At 29.2% G+C, this 17,017-nt stretch overlaps 1 protein-coding gene and 1 long non-coding RNA gene across 2 annotated transcripts in view; both read left to right on the top strand.

Moving 5' to 3' along the window:
* LOC123292830 overlaps positions 1-17,017 on the top strand; it is a 218,122-nt gene that overhangs the window by 141,451 nt on the left and 59,654 nt on the right. The gene's annotated exons all lie outside the window — the stretch shown is intronic.
* On the top strand, positions 3,774-14,135 carry LOC123291742. The gene is made up of 3 exons (XR_006534972.1): positions 3,774-3,785; positions 5,818-5,828; positions 14,020-14,135. It is a non-coding gene; the product is annotated as an uncharacterized LOC123291742 (long non-coding RNA).

Below are 17,017 nucleotides of genomic sequence, written 5' to 3'. Positions count from 1 at the left end.
AAATATTGAATTGAAAATTTTTAATATTTGCAACAGGGAATATGTATACCACATTTTTTCTATGACAAGTAAGTTAGAATATATAATCATTTTTCATTGAAATGCAATAAAAAGGAAAGGAAACACAAACTTTTATAAAATTTAATAAAAATGTACCTGGTTAATAATATATGTATATAGTATAAAAAAAGCACACAAATTTACAAAATGGAGTACTACCTAAAAACCAATATAGAAATAGTAAATCAAATATCGAGCGACATATATAAATGACAATATACTTAATAAATCTCACCAAAGGAGTTCGTTTTATGGATTCGATATAAATATTTCTGTATACAGAATGTCACTCAGATCAATTTTATAGTTTAAACTTGTTAAGAAGACGTTTTTTCTTAATAAAGATTTAAAATCTGAATACAAATACACAGCTCGCCCAAATTCTGGCAAACTATTTAACATTCCATAAAAACTACTAACTCCTACAGACCTGGCACTTTTTCACTAGTGACAATAAGTCGAAGCCTCAGATAGAATGATTGACTTAAAGCGATTGAATCGGGGTAAGTAGGAGTAGTTACGTTGAAAATATTGTTTGCATTTTCAACAGGCTAGGTAAAAACTTACATTTTTATTGGTTCCAAATCCTAATAATTATATCTATTCTAAAAACTATTATGCGATGTGTTATTTGAAGCTGCTTACTATAAAAGTATAAACCTGCGATGCAAAATATCCATGAAATGAATAATCACTTAATAAAAAGACTGTTAAAAAGATACAACAATTCTTCATGAATTCTCATTATAAATCTCTATAATCGATACCGAGCAATCATTTTTTAAAACTTTAATAATTATTATATTTCTTTCATGTCTTTTTACTTAAATTTTTCTTGATAAAATTTTACCGTTCAGCAAATTGGAGGCCTAGATTTGGGTCACCCATGTAGAGTCTAGTTAGGGTAACTACAAATGAACTAGGTACTCTGTTGATAAAAGGCTTTCCAGTAAGGGAATGTGACCTTAAAAATTGGTTAAAATAATTGTGTAAGTTTAAGGCAACTCGTTAACTCTAGTTTCTCAGTTGGTTAAGGCGTAACCAATTCCGTTCGCGATATGCATAGGGTAGCGGGTTCGATTCCCACCGTCACATCAAAAATTTATTTAATTAATACTTGTGATGGGCCGATGTAGTGCATGGTATATGCATGAAGAATGAGCACTCAGCGTCTGAAAATAATTGAAGAGCTGATAAATGAAATTATCAGCGGAAAAGGTGGTAAAACACATATATGGTATCACAATGGACTCTATAGCCTAAATGTGTCCTTCGTGAACAGCCAATATAACCTAACCTAACCTTAAGACACGTCATTCTTTGTTGGTCTCTTAGAGTTGCTTTTAGTTAACGTAGTAAAGAAGAATTGTTGAATCAATATTTAACCAGAAAGGAAAAACAATGGCGAGAGCCATGAATCACGCTCTGTATTTGGTTTAAAATTTATATGATTGTAGGTAGCTTTTATGGATGTTTGGTTTACGAATCACATATTCTTTCCAAATAGTGTACTCTGATACGTGGAAGTAAAGTAAGTAAGTAGTATACACTCACTAATAATATAATGTCATTTGCTACTACCATTGATGTGGCAAATTTTTTTTATATGTAGCTAAGCATAGATATATACACATACTAGTCGTGTGAAGAATAACAGATTTTTCAATTTTATTCTTCCCCTTTTACCGATTCAAATGATTGTTTTTATATAGAAACAACCTCGTAAATTTACGAACAACTCTAAAATTCATGGAAGAAAAAATAAAATTATTAGAAAACAATAATAAATATTGGCAGAGTAATCTAGCTTTACAACTTTTCCGACTAGTCAAACAAAACTTTGACTGTACTCGCCATGTAAATATGACTTGCCTCAAAAAAAAAAAAATGATTAAGTAGCTGAGGAAAGTTATTTATTGCTCTGTTAAGTTAAACCAACTTGAACTGCAAATTTTGTGAAAAAATATTGCCGTCGTAAAACAGTAATCATTTTTATGCTACCGCAATTCACGTTTATTGTGAAAAGTACTTATATTTCATGACATAATGGCGTTACATTTAAGCTTTTCTTCCACTGGCAAAATGCGACTGCAATTTGACTTAAGATAGTTTATTCGTGAAATGGCTTTACTTAGGAGTTCACTCTGATTGACATTTACGATTAATGAAAGTATACTGTATTTAATGTGAAAAAGTAAGAAATTTTTTCTCCGTCCGTGGAATGAGATATATTAACAATCAAAATTTGCCTAATTAACATGCTGGAGAAATAGCGGGAGAATAAGGCCACCATCCCAATGGAAAATTTGGAATGGTGGCCTTAGCAATGGCGCAATAGGGATCGCTGCGCTCCCTTAAAGAATAAAATAAAAAAGTTGTACAGTAAACTTTTAACAAGTTTCAAAGAAACTTTCAACCCTCATTTTAATTAAGGAACGTCTGTACAAAATTTAATGCTTCTAGACACAGCTTTTTTAGCTGTGCGTTGATCAGGCAGTCAATCAATTTTTTCTTTTATATATATATATATATATATATATATATATATATATATATATATATATATATATATTTGCTTTTAAAAAAATCATTTTAAAGTAAATATTTATTGGGTAAATATTTTGAACATTATTTTCTCCATATATACACATATTAAATAAATTGATGTTTACCTCATTGCATTACATTTCTAAACATTACAAACATGACTACACTAATATGTTGAATATTACATGGTCACATAAATATGCTCTTATGAGCATATAATAAATAGTCCTAGAGATGGGCGTAAAAAATGCACCTTATTTATTTAAGAATGTAATATACCGCATTTAACAAAGAAAGTGCGTTAGGACTCGAATCCTAACGAAACGCACGTCAAATTTTAGGCGTCTGTTTAAGCAAAATTTCTGAATATTGCTGATAATTTTAATTTGGTTTTATATGAAAAAAAAAACCCAGCTCAACCCTAAACTCACACTTGAAACTCACTTAAGAACACTCTCGATGAAATTACCTTTCAAACAAGCAAACGAAAATCAAAATCGGTTCACACATTTTTGTGCACTTTTCCGCAAAATGTAGCTTAGGACTTTTGAAGCATGCTGTATAACTACCATATTTTTCAAATACTTCACTGTATTTAAGACTTATATTTATGTTATAGTTATAAGGGAAAACATGTCATGAAGGAAAATGTATCAACTGACTTCTTCTATACTTTAATACTTAACTTGTGATCCAATAAATATTTAATTAAACTAATATTTGTATTTCCCAACAATTTTATTTATGAAATAGACGAGTAATTTATACAGGGTAAGCCATTTTATTTAATAGAAACTTATGACTCATAAGATATATCATATTTACAATCTGGAGCAGAGAATTGTTCAATTTAGAAAACGCTAGAAAAAGAAATTTCAATAATTGTTCGTTTTACTTCGTTAAACTACATAAAAAAGTATTCTACGCCGAGACGAAAGTTATCTTATTGGAGTTAAAACTCGTTTCCTAAATCAACTGAATTTACTACTACTCAAAACAATTTGCTAAAATGTAATTTCTTCAGCACCTACTCAGTTTTCAAAAAAGTTTTTTTATGTAGTTGAAAGTGATAAACAGGTAAGGTGAAAGAAAATAAGGGTATTTCTTTTTACAGCATTTTCAAAAAACACAAATTTCTATATATTTAATCAGAAGATCTAATTAAGATAAAATCATTAGTTTTTTCTAAGAGTTTAAACGACACATCTTTTTCAATTGAAAAACAGTTTTTATATTGTATGCGAAATTATAAATGAAAAACCTTTTTTTACTGTGAATTTTTTTACTGTTGAATTCAATTTGGATATAAAAACATTTTCTAAGTAACTTTTTCTAATAATTTTTTTCGATAGCTCTAACCATCTCTGACAATAGGCCAAATATTAATAATCGGCCCTATTTATCAATTTGTAGTAAGCTGAGTTTTAAGTTCAGATTACGGTTAAGTATCTGAAAAATGTAACCAATCACCTTGTACCACTATGCAAAACTTTTAATCGATAGAGAACGAAAATATGAAAGTGTCTTCATCTTAAATGCGATATACTGTATAATTGCTTCCCTCTCAGTTGTGCGAAGAAACTTAAAGCATCGTTTCATCGTCCGACGTTCTTTAACCCTCAATGTAAAGAAAGTTGTTGCACTTGAAAAATTATTATGGAATAATCAAAAACTTCGAATAATTAAGACTTGAAGTTAAAACAGAAAATAATTAATAATTACTTAAATGTTTCTTACATGATTTAATTAGTACTATCAGAATTCGAATACAGATACCAACAATACAATAGCATATTGTGGGTAATCGAATATCTGACAAAGAATTAACTATTATTCTACATTCAGTTTTAAATTGTCGACAATAGTAAGTAATACAAACTCAACTTTTACAAACCATTTTTAGATTCTTTCTAAATTGCAGTATGTCTCTTTCTATTCTATCCGTTTATATATATAATAACAATCAGACGTGAGAAAAAATAATATGAACGTGTTGTCGCTAAGCCACAAATAATTTATCTGCAATACGTGCCAAATATTTTTGATAGACCTCAACAGAGACTCAATGTCGTGTTTACCTCATACCAAGAATACTATAGAATAGTCGTAGAATAGTAAATTGTATACTACGACACAAAATTACATGCCAGCCAACCTGAAGAAATCGATGATACAACGTTGAAAATTATACACTCCCGTTTAGTGAATATCGAATAAGCATTTCAAACTAATTGTTGAAAGTAATTCTTGGACACCAAAATTTTGGTCATAATTTGCCCTCATGGGTAAATAGTGATGTTTGTCAAAAAGTTATTTATTAAAATTTTTTATATTTAGTCATTTGGATTAATAAGGTGATTTTATGAACATATATTCCATAATTTTGTTTGTAATATCAATATTACTAAGCGTTTTAAACTTGGGGCAAAGCTTAGCATATATATTTCATAAATATACAGGGTTTAAAAACTGTTTTATTGTAGCTATAATCTTAATATGATTGATTATTTTAAAATTTATTAGCGCCTCCAGCATTATGTAACGCATACGCTAGCTAGTGAAAGACGTACTTCGCCGCTACCTATAATATAATTAGGTTAGTACGAGCGTCAAGGAATGTTAAGACTTGTGATTGAAATAATTTGTGCCTTATTTTCAACTATAATGACGAATTTTATTATAACTTCATGAATGCATCGAAAGCTAAATAATTAAACAAAATTTTCAATTTTCGATATTTTTGAAAATCTTACTTTTCGTCTCATATTGTCAAGTTGTCACATAATTCACCATAAAAATTGACAATATATATTTTTTAATTTGTGTCCCCACCACTGTGCCCATACATCCTTAGTTAGTCGGACACAACTAAGTCGGGTATTTTTTTGTTTTTAAGGTTTTACCTTTAATTTAAATAGTTATTTTTAATTTCCACCGCCTAGTTTTTGAGAAATTTATGAAAATATATCATCCATCAACCGTTTTCACATAAAACCAACATTAAATATTCCTACTTTTAAAGTCATTTATTTATTTAAATCGGGCAACCCCCTTAATTTTTCACAATAGATTTATGCAACTTTATATTTAATAAAAATCAAGCCTTTTATCCAAAATTACCCTGGCGCTCGTACATCCTTAAGGAAAAAATATTCGAAATTCAATGTTTCTTAAAATAAAAACCATAGAAATCGTTGACAACTTTCGAAGCTATTCGCACCGTGCGTGTGTTTTATTGGAGGCGTTTCCATGGTAACGATATAGAATTGTATGGATTACATTCATGACTTACATTAAAAATTTAATATTATTGTCTCACAAATTTAAATAAATAATTATGATAACTTACATTTGAAATATAATATTTATGCAATTTGATTTCTTATTTTCACAATTTTTATTGCATTAAGTTCAATTAATTAGTGTTTTTCAATAATTTTAATTTGACATTTTCTATAACATTAACATGTAGAGAATTAAATTAGTCATAACAGCCTCCTTTATCGCCAAAAATAAATTTTTCACTGGAAGCGCTGGCATCGATTTTATTGTCCCTACCATGATTACGCACACAACGAATATAATAATCTGTGATTCTCATAAGATCATAATAATGACTATAGAAGTTATAGTGATGTTTTCTAATAGAATCACATTGAATTCTCTTATATAGGAACCATTATTATAACTATTTGTTCCGTATAATATTCTATCAGAAAAATATCGTTCGATTTCATTCAATACATTATGGGTGCCTATATATTGTAGTTTATACTGGATACAAACCTACTATTGGTACTATTGTATGGAAGATCTGTCTCTCTACATGAACCGTGTACTAACCAACCAATCTGTATTAGTTTTCATTTTACAAAATATTGTTTTCTATTATTATATTATCTTCAATTGAGTTCATTATCAGTTTTTATATATTTTTTTTTATTTATATATATTTATTTATCTTTTACAAATGAAAAAAAAGTATGCCAATTAAATATAAAAGAATATTATTTTGGTATATTTGGTATTGATTTCACCATAGATAGCAGTTTTTTTGTTTTGAAAGAATAATCCGTAGTTGTAAATAATTTTTTTATACACACGGGTTTCAGATTTAGCAAACGATATTATAAATAAAAAACTTTTAACAAAAAGAAAACCGACTTCAAAAGAAAAACTTTTTTTTTATGCACTAAAAAGTAGATAAATAACGATAATATAATGTAGTTAAAATAATTGTTATTTTTGGAGACAGTAAAGTAACAGCCAAGGAAACAACCCTGACAGAACAGTTTGCTACATTAGCTTGGCTGACTGCAAAAATAACAATAATTTTAACTAAATTATATGCTCGTTATTTTTTTACTTTTTAGTGCATATTAATTTGTTTTGGAAAAGTTCTTCTTTTGAAGGCGGTGTCCTTTTTGTTAAAAGTTTTTTTTATTTTGTGATTTTTAGTGAATATGAAGTACACTAACTAATTTGTCACTAAAAAAGAATCATCGAAATCGGTTGGCGTGAAATTGAGTTATCCGTCCTCTGGTCGTGCATACTTAATGCAAATTTAAGACTTTTGTGATTTTCTCATGAATGCTGTTGTCAGAACTGGACCAAAATGAAATGGAACCACACGGGAAGGATTTCTATTTGCGGCTTTCAAGTATATAAAGAATCAATAAAATCGGTTCACCCAGTCGAAAGTTCTAAGGTCACACACATTAAAAAAAATACAGTCGAATAACGTCCTCCTTTTTTGTTTGAAGTCGGTTAAAAATAAGTTGCATGTTTCATTTATTAGTCTGAAAAATATAATTATTTTTTCATACTTGAAAAAAACGCTTTTAGAAAATATGAAAAAATATGTAGTAATTACGATCATTTTAAAAAACCCCGAAAAAACTTTTGAAGTTTTTTTGCTCTCGTCACTTGCTTGAAAACAATTTGGCTATATGAATTAGCTTTTAAGTACTATAGATACCATACCTACATGGCTGAAATAGTCAGCATTGCCTTATCTCTCCCTCGAACGACTCTGGTATTACAAATACCGGCTATAGTATTTTTATACCATGCATATATGTAATATGCAAGGTATACTAAGTTTAGTCCCAAGTTTGTAACGCTTAAAAATATTGATTCTACGAACAAAATTTTGGTAAAGGTATTCATAAAATCACCTAATTAATCCATTTCAGATTCAGATTTCCAGAATTGGATGAACCTATATTTCTGTGTGCGAATAAGCACCTATTCATCTTTTTTTAAACTAAAACCTTATAATATTCTACTACTGATCGTTCGGCTAGGTTCGGCATAATTTTTGTAAATTTTCATTGTTTCTATACAAATATCCAGCGATAATTTTATTATTTTTAGAATAATGTTAGAAAATACTTTTTATAAACTGTATCTTTCCAGCAAAATTTTCCACTGCGGACGGACCAGCCGATAAACAGTAGACTAAGTAGACTTTTTTTTTTGAACCATTACCTCTAAAATACAAAATTTATATTTGACAAATATTTAAGATAAATTTAAATTTCCGTCGTAACTTTTAAACCATTAAAATCCGGATTTTACACTTTTTACGGAAAAAAAATATAGAACCGCGTCTTCAATAATTTAATACCGTAATTCATGTCCATAGGACGAGTATAATTATTTCAATAGTAATATACAAGAATGAAAAACTTATTTACAGCTTTTTTTTGACATAAATTACTTTTATGTCAATTTTTATCTCCATATATTATTTATATGAAAAGCATCGAATATATAAAGGGTTATATGTGGTACCCCATATACAAAGTTCCAAAAATAGATATAAACAAGTGAAAGCAATGAAAAAATGTTTCAAACAAAAGTTGTTTATTTTTTATAACGAACAGTGTTAATATTTAAACATTTGTTGTATCTCTAACGGTTTACAAGATGGGCCCTACAGACCCAAGACGAAATTGACCTAATTAGCTCATTTACGAACTCGACCTCACTTTTTATGTTCTGAACACGCTATAAAAATATGTTTTTTTCGTTTTTGAGTTATCGTGTTCACATACGGACAGACAGACAACCGAAAATGGACTAATTAGATGATTTAATGAACACCTATACCAAAATTTTGTTGGTAGCATCAATATTTTTAAGCGTTACAAACTTGGGACTAAACATAGCATACCTTGATATTTATTATATGCATGGTATAAAAAGTAACTATGACGACAAAAAATTAACAATTAGAAGGCAAGGATCGTAAGGAATGGTTACTCATGTCCATTTGTTTCCAAGTTGGCTAGCAATTACTTTCTTCTTTTTTTTTTAAATAAAAAACACGTTTATAATTGTGAATAAATTATATAAAAGTTATGCCCAAGTTATATGTTGTATTTTGTATTTTAAGTAACATTCTATCAAATTCACTGCTTATTGGTGAGTTGAGTGCTTATTTCTTGTTTGTAAATGGCTACCATGAACCGCTTAGCGTAGTACAAATGAAAATATAGATACCTGTAGCAGAAACGTCTTGACTTTTGAATCTATGTTATAACTGTTTCATGTTTTAGCCAAAAGTTGTCAAGGACAGTTAACCTGTATCTATGACTTTGATCTACAATTATCTACTATATATTTTAAGCGTATATTTCGATTAAATGCAATAATGACATAGTTTTAAGTCAAATTTTCTCCGAAAGCTAACGTTTTTTGAAAAAATACTTTCAACAAAAGTTGTTAATTTTTTTATGAGAATCAACTTTCAAATTCAAAAATTCGTTTAGAATCTCAATTGGCTATTAAAGAGTTCCGAAGAACTAGGTCCAATCTGATGTCAGAACATTATGTCCCCCATCATACGCTGCAACTTTTGTTTAAGTTATTTTGGATTGATTAAAATGGTCCATCCTGTATATATATGTTTTTATTATTTTGAATTCCATCCAATTTTAGTTACACCCTATATGTAAAATTGGATCAATGGCACTACACTCTCCGCCGCTATCTATATTTAGTATATATAGAGAAAAAAGTACATAAAAAGATTAAAATCAACGGTAACAAGATTATGCTCCTAGTATTATACACTGAAAGGAAAATGTTACGATATTCCATATCAAAGGATAACTAGATTTGTAATGATGGTAGGAATTGTCGGATTTTATATATTTCGTTTTGGTTTAAAAAATTCTTTTTTTTTGTGACATTCGTCATAATAAAATATTATCTGTAGAGATATGGATGGATTATAAATGTATATGAAGACATTTATGGTTTTTTCTTATTTTAAATATATTATTAAAAGTTATGGACATTAAATATACGGGAACTTTATTTAAGTACTATTTAATCAATCGCTTTACTGTTTTTAATTACATAATTGATAATTTTCTGTCACAATGTGTTTCAATCACGTCAGTTTTTAGTTTGTTATGATGAAGAGACAGTCAAGTACCTAGCCAAGAATTCTAGCTGGAACTTCTTGAGCTTGGCCCAAGCTTGATTGAAACATTCTTCGTCCAAACCTGCATGCCAGTAAAAATTTCAATTCGTGTTTGCCATGCTATCTTGATTGCTTTTTACTTGAGTTTTATGTGTGTATCTTGTGTGTACTGGCAGACGTGATTAAAACATAAATATAAACTAACGACAATCTTGACTCACTAACGTTAGTCATAACTGGACCTAGGGCTGCTGTACCTTCGCTATGAAAATTCATGCGAGCCCAACCTTGGTTAAGGGCTGGCAAATAAAGGTTCTATTCATAAGCCTTGGCCAAGGCTGTTATAGCAAGCCTTCGTTTACCACTTCTAGCTCACCTTCGATTCAGCATTGGCAGATCCTATATGAGTACTTGCCACCACTTTATTTTATTTGTAAACACTTCAGCTGTATATCGATTCCGTCGTATGAAAGTCGATTGAGTATTTGACACCAAAAAAAAAAAAAAAAATATCATCAGTTTGTTTGCTTATATAGATGTTGTTTATATATGTACACACATAATATAAGATCTGGAATTGGTATGGAGGCACCAGACACTCCCAAGAAGTTATATCAACATACAGGATATTCCACCAATAATGCATTAAACTTTTCCTAGAAAAAAGGATACATAGACAAAAATGTTTTTTTGCAAGTAATTGCGTGATTATATCTCGTTGTTTCTCTTCGGAGCAACGAAATATTTCGAAAGGGAATAAACTTCTTACTGTATTTTGGGTTTTTTTAGTAAAAAACAGGAAGTTCTTGCTGATTTTAAGCCTAAATAGCCAATTTACGCTCATAACTACAGTAGTGCGTTAGATTTGTTACAATTTTGAGAAGTTTTATAGAAGTTTTTTTGTTAGAAGTTTTGAGAAGATAATGGTGGATATGTATACATCCTTTGCCCGACAACTAGTTTCGTCGTTATACGCCAATTTTAAACTAGACGATAAATCAAAAATTTCTAGAGGTGATTTTTTCGTATAATGACATCACATATGGATGATTATTTAGTTACAAGAAGTAAAATGAAAATATATATGGTATGCAAAACTAAAGCAAATATACTTGTCTAGCCAACTTATGATATTTTTACAAGTAAAACTTTGTTAGACCACCCTGTACGTAGTTCTTAGTAATATTTTTATTTGGTCGACTGAATCAAATGACAACGGTGAACAGTTCAAGTCAGTCTTTCACACAGATTGACGTAAAAGAGACGTTATCTGAATTTGTATTTTTTTATACCTACTAAAATGAAACTAAACTTTTATATATTTTTATTTGTTTGACTTCGTTTAGTTTTTCATGTTTTATTTTCTTTTTTTTTTTTTTTTTTGTACATTGCAAAGAAAAATAAAATTTTTCATAATATTAAGAATAGAAGAAAATAAGTTCTTTTTTTGTGTTGCTACTACTTAATATAATGAATAAAAAATACTTTGCACACATCTAACGAATTAATATGTGTAATATGATTTCGTGATAATTTTTCCAACAGAATAATTTGAAGTAGTCGTTTTATTTAATCTAATAAATTCTTTTGATATTGTAGACATGAATACTTGTTTTATTCTTTTCATTAATGTATAAGATGAAAATCAATAATTTGTATAATATTGTAAAGAGTGATTCAAACTGAGTTTCCTAACTTTAATTTAAAAAAAAAAAAAAAAAAAAACATAATGTAATATATACTCCATATTATATTAGTATACTCCACTTATTCGTTCAAGGTTCAAGGTACGTTCTTTCTATGACGTTTAGCATGTTTCGGGGGTAGTTGCTGGTGTAATTTGGCAAAAGAACTCTACTTTCCATGCAATTTCCTTGAAATTTTGTACAATCATGCAAATTTTCCATACAAATTACATTATCAAATAATCATACTACCATGGTTAAATTAGAGTTGCAAACATAGGAAACTGAAATTGGATGACTCTTTAATTTGTAATCTGTGCCATAGTGTAGACGATTTTTTTTCCTGAAATTATATTAAATTTTTTCTTTAACAGTTTTACTTTGTAAAAAAAAAAGTAAAGAAATAAAAATAATTTAAATACATAAAAAATTAAAATATATTTTCCCCAACATGAATTACAAATGGCTCGATGCCTCTGTCAATGGAATAAAATCTGGCATTTAAAATAATTTTAGCTACAGTTAAAACCTTTGACATCAACTCATTGATGCGAAAAACACACGTTGTGAAAAGAAATCAGAAGTCATACATTGTCCCATCATGATAGTAGGCAAATAAACCATTTACCTGATTTGCTGTGACTGAAAGACGGTGACTTCAATCACCTGTCACTGCAATCACGCATCAATAGACCTGAGTCAAAACAACTTAGGGAGCCAAGTGTCCAGGGCTTTGAAATTATAAAAATGTTTAGTACAGCTAGGTAAGTGTAATTATCTTTTGAAGAAAGTAATTAAAAATATTTTTTAAGGAAGCAAAGTGTCGGTTTTTGAAAAAATACTTAGTTTTCGCGAAATATTCCCCATAAAATTGATTATACCAAAAGGAATTGTTATTTAAAAAAACGACTTAAAACGAAAATGTCATAATTTATCGAAATTGTTTTACTGAAGCTTTAGACAATTAATGGCATATAAAAATACTGCATCATTACAAATAGTGGTGTTATTTGATTCCTCAAAGTTTTAGCTTTTTTCCTAAATATTTTTGCGTCCGATAATAACTGCAAAACCTTGAAGATTTTAAGTTTGTTAGCAATTTAATAAATAAAATAAATAATATACTATAAGCAATTTAATAAATAAAATAAATAATAAATAAAAAGTTTTCGGAATTTATGAAAAATTATTTAAAAAAGCTTTCCTTTTTTATCAAATTTTTAAGAATTTTCTATGAGGATTAGAATTAGTTCTCCTTATAAATCATTCCGAACAAACACTATCCACTATATTTAAAACACATAGCCGTTAATTTTCTGAGCATATGTTTATCTCACAAAAAGTATAATCCTCATAAGTTTTTTTTAACAAGACACCACCCAAAAAAAGCAACAGCAAAAGACAAAACCCTCTTAATAAATTAATTATTTTCATCATGTTGTGTTTCTTTCAAGGTATTTAGGGTACAATAGCTCGTCGTGTATAAATATTCTGTTAAAGTAACAACTAATTTATGTCTAGTAGTATCAATACAGGATGATTTTTTTAAAATCTTTCCACCCATATATTTCGAAAACTAATGGGTAAATCAATAAACGCTAAAACATATAAGAGCACATTTTTTAGGTGGAATGAAGAATACACCTATACAGTATTAATTCTTTTAGAAGGAAATATTTCTGATCAAATAGTCTTGTACGCTTTTCTCCCAAAGTTTATTTTGATTGAATACTAAGACACCCTTTATAAGGTTAAACCTTACTATTTTAGGTTTATACTTATTTTATTTACGGCAAAGTACAAGGGTTATGTTTGTTTTGTGTTTATATATTAATGGGATAACAACATTAAGTAAATAAATTTGATATGTTTAGTCTTGTGTGTTGTTGTAGAATGCTGTAACCTTACCTACATGGGTACATTCATTATACATTATCATATTATATCAATCAATGTATTATACACTTACCTACATAGGTACTTTTATGCTTATTTACTACCCTATCATTATAAAATAAGATAAAATTTAAATAATTATTGATTTTCTTTTCAATAAATTATATTTTAATTCAATATATTTTCGAGATTTTATTCATTATTTATTGATTCAATCACGATGATAAATACTCTAAGAAGGGCCAATCTTAGATGGAGGGAGGAACGTACTTGTAGTACTACAAGACAGATATGGTATGAGTAAAATCGCAGGTGTTCCGAAAATCTTATTTCATTTCCAAGAGCCTCTGTTCGCAAAGTTGTTGCGGCTATTACAGGGCACTGGTTGGGCGGCAGGCATGCTGAACGCCTGGGCCTAACAGTGTATAACGACTACTGCAAGAGCTGTCACAGTGGTGAGGATGAGGAGACAATGTCTCATCTTCTCTGTCACTGCCCAGCTCTTGTCATGAGGAGATGGACTTACTTGGGCCAGCCTCTCTTACCTACATAGAAGGAGAGGTCGAGAGGTCGTCACCTCTCCGACTTAAAGTCCGTCGACGTCAAAGCTCTCCTGCTGTTCTTTAATAGTTCCAAATGGTTCATGGAGTAGTGCCGGGGATGGGCCGACCCTATTTCGGCATCACAACGGACCCTATGGTCTAAGTGTGTCCCACACCAGGACAGCCACTCAAACCTAACCTAGCCAAGTGGCCTGCGCGCACCGGGCTGTCCACACAGCATCTTACTGTGTGGCTTCTGGTGATTGAAGGGTATTAGCGAAATGGTTTCCTTTTTTTGAAATTTTTATGGATCTGGGCTTCAAACTGTTTAGTTTTTTGGTTATTGTAATATCGTCTATTGTATATTAAGTACCTACTTTAGTCAGACAAATCTTACGAACTGGGTGAAACTGTTTATTTAAAGGCTTTTTAAAATTATCATGCCACGAATTGGTTTTTATTTTTTCCGTAGTGTCTCCAAAGTAATGCAATACGTACGGCATTCGTGTTCCATATGAATTATAAACCTGCACATTGATTGTTTAGCCTCTTAAACATAAAATTTTGACAAAAAATATACATTGACAATTGTAATTTTTGCATTTTCTCAAAATTCATGGCAAGCTGAAACGATTGAAAAAGTTTGAGCTTCGTAGATAACCTAAATGAAAATAGACGGTTTTAGGTGTTGTTTTGTTTTTTGCACTTTTTCGGTTTTACCATCCAATTACCAAACAAATCAGAACAATGACGTGCGAAAAAGAACATAGTTCCAAAAAAAATTTCAGGAATATTTTTTTATAAACATTTTCAACAAATGAATACGATTAATTTGGTCTCTATAAATCAACTTGATCAACTTGATTGTATACATATACTCAATTAATTTCCAAAGTAAAAAAATAAACTTTACACCATGTAAAGTATCATACATATAAAACCTTCATGTAATTACAAACTCATAATGTTTAATGGCATGTATATAAAATTGATTTGAACCAAACATATAATAATAAATTAAAATACAATTTAATGGAAATATTAATGATATATAATTATTATGTTAATATTTCTGTACATATTAACAAGAATACAACACGATGAAAATATTATCGAATCATTTCAAAGTAATAAAATAAATAAGTTGGAAGCCATAGTTTTTACCCGAATGTCAAGGAGTGGTTATGTTTTTCGAGTGTATCTTGTATGTATGTATGAATATATATTTGTTTATAAATTTCTTTATTACGTCGTATCTTCTAAACGGCTCGATGAATTTTGACAGTTAAGGTATCGTTATATTCGTGTTAAAAACCCAAGTGGTCTAAGGTAGGTGTTTGGCAAAAATCCAAATGGCGGTTTTTTGGTGCGAAATGGTAATACGTCAATTAAGAAAATTTTACCAAATCGATTGCGTATGATATCAAAATAAAGGAAATTAAAAGAGGATTACAAAAACATGTTGAACATTATATGTTTCTAATTTAATTAGAAATACGAATTTAATTTTAAAAGTTTTAATGCAGTATAATAAGAGGGTATTTTTTTAGTGCCGTATCTCAAAAAAGTCTTAAATTAAATAAATCATCTTTTCAGATTTTATTTAACGTAGTCGGTTTTTATTCTTTAAATTATTTATTTTATTACAACGATAGTCTAAAATCTGACAAGACAAAAAAGTCCCTAGATTGTTTAGAATAGATTAATTACAATATGAACAATTTTTGAAATGTTTCTCTGCCAGGATATTCCTGCTGTTAATAATCAATTATATAATAATTTTTTCATTTGAATGTTAATAAAAATTTTAAAAGGGCCATATCTTCGAATATTACGTTTTAAACTTTGTTATACAGGCAGCGCCGTTCATTCCTGAGGCTACGGTTACTTGCAGCTAGGTGTAAGTATGTAAGTAATACTACGGACACGCGTCGCAGTAATAAACAGCGCTACCAGTTATAAAACGGTTTATACTGTAATATTCTATGATATGGTACTTGCGAAATTCTACACGCTAAGAAATTGTATGGCGTTTACTAAAACGCTGATTATGGTATAGAGACAGATGTTGCCCCACAAACATAACTTCTATACTTGAAAATTATTACAATTTACTCCGAATCCCTTTTTCTGTATCATGATTTTATGCTCAACAGGATACATTATAATACATGTAGTGTTGTATGTATGTTTATATATTATAATAATTACTTAAAAAACATTAATAATCGATTTTAATCACTATTCAATTTACTGAACTCAATTATTAACATACATTAAACTTATTAAAATGTATTTGTTATTGGCTTGTTTTATACCCTCCACAGTTATGACGTCAATCTATATAGAATTTGACTTAAAAGGGTAAAAAATTCATAAATCATAAAATTGATGTATATAATTACTTGGAAATATTTTCGCTTTCATTCATAACATTTTAAGCAATTTTTTAACTATTTTATTTTTTGTTACAGGTACGTTAAACTTCACGAGTTTTAGAAAAATCTCCCTCGTTTGGTAAGATTTGTATAAAAAGTAATTTGGTTATAACAAATAATTTTGATACTTTATAACTGATTAACTTCCTAGTATAAGAAGTTATTGTAATGGATGCAATTTTCTAAATCAAAATTTTCAACATATCTTTACGATTGATTGAATCGCGGGAACAAAAAATGTTAATCAACTTCATTGAGGTGTCGATCGAAGATTATTAACGCTTGATGATCCGAAAAGAATATTATAACATTCAGCCGAGTCGTTTCCAATTGGTTGAGTTTTTTTTTTTTTTTCCTGATCAATAATCGCGCGAACAAAAAATGATATCTACTTCGTTGAGGTGTCGATTGAAG

Source organism: Chrysoperla carnea, chromosome 2 (assembly GCF_905475395.1).
Source record: "Chrysoperla carnea chromosome 2, inChrCarn1.1, whole genome shotgun sequence".
NCBI classification, from domain to species: domain Eukaryota; kingdom Metazoa; phylum Arthropoda; class Insecta; order Neuroptera; family Chrysopidae; genus Chrysoperla; species Chrysoperla carnea.
The sequence above is the reverse complement of the archived record's forward strand: the minus strand, read 5'-3'. Positions and strand labels throughout refer to the sequence as shown.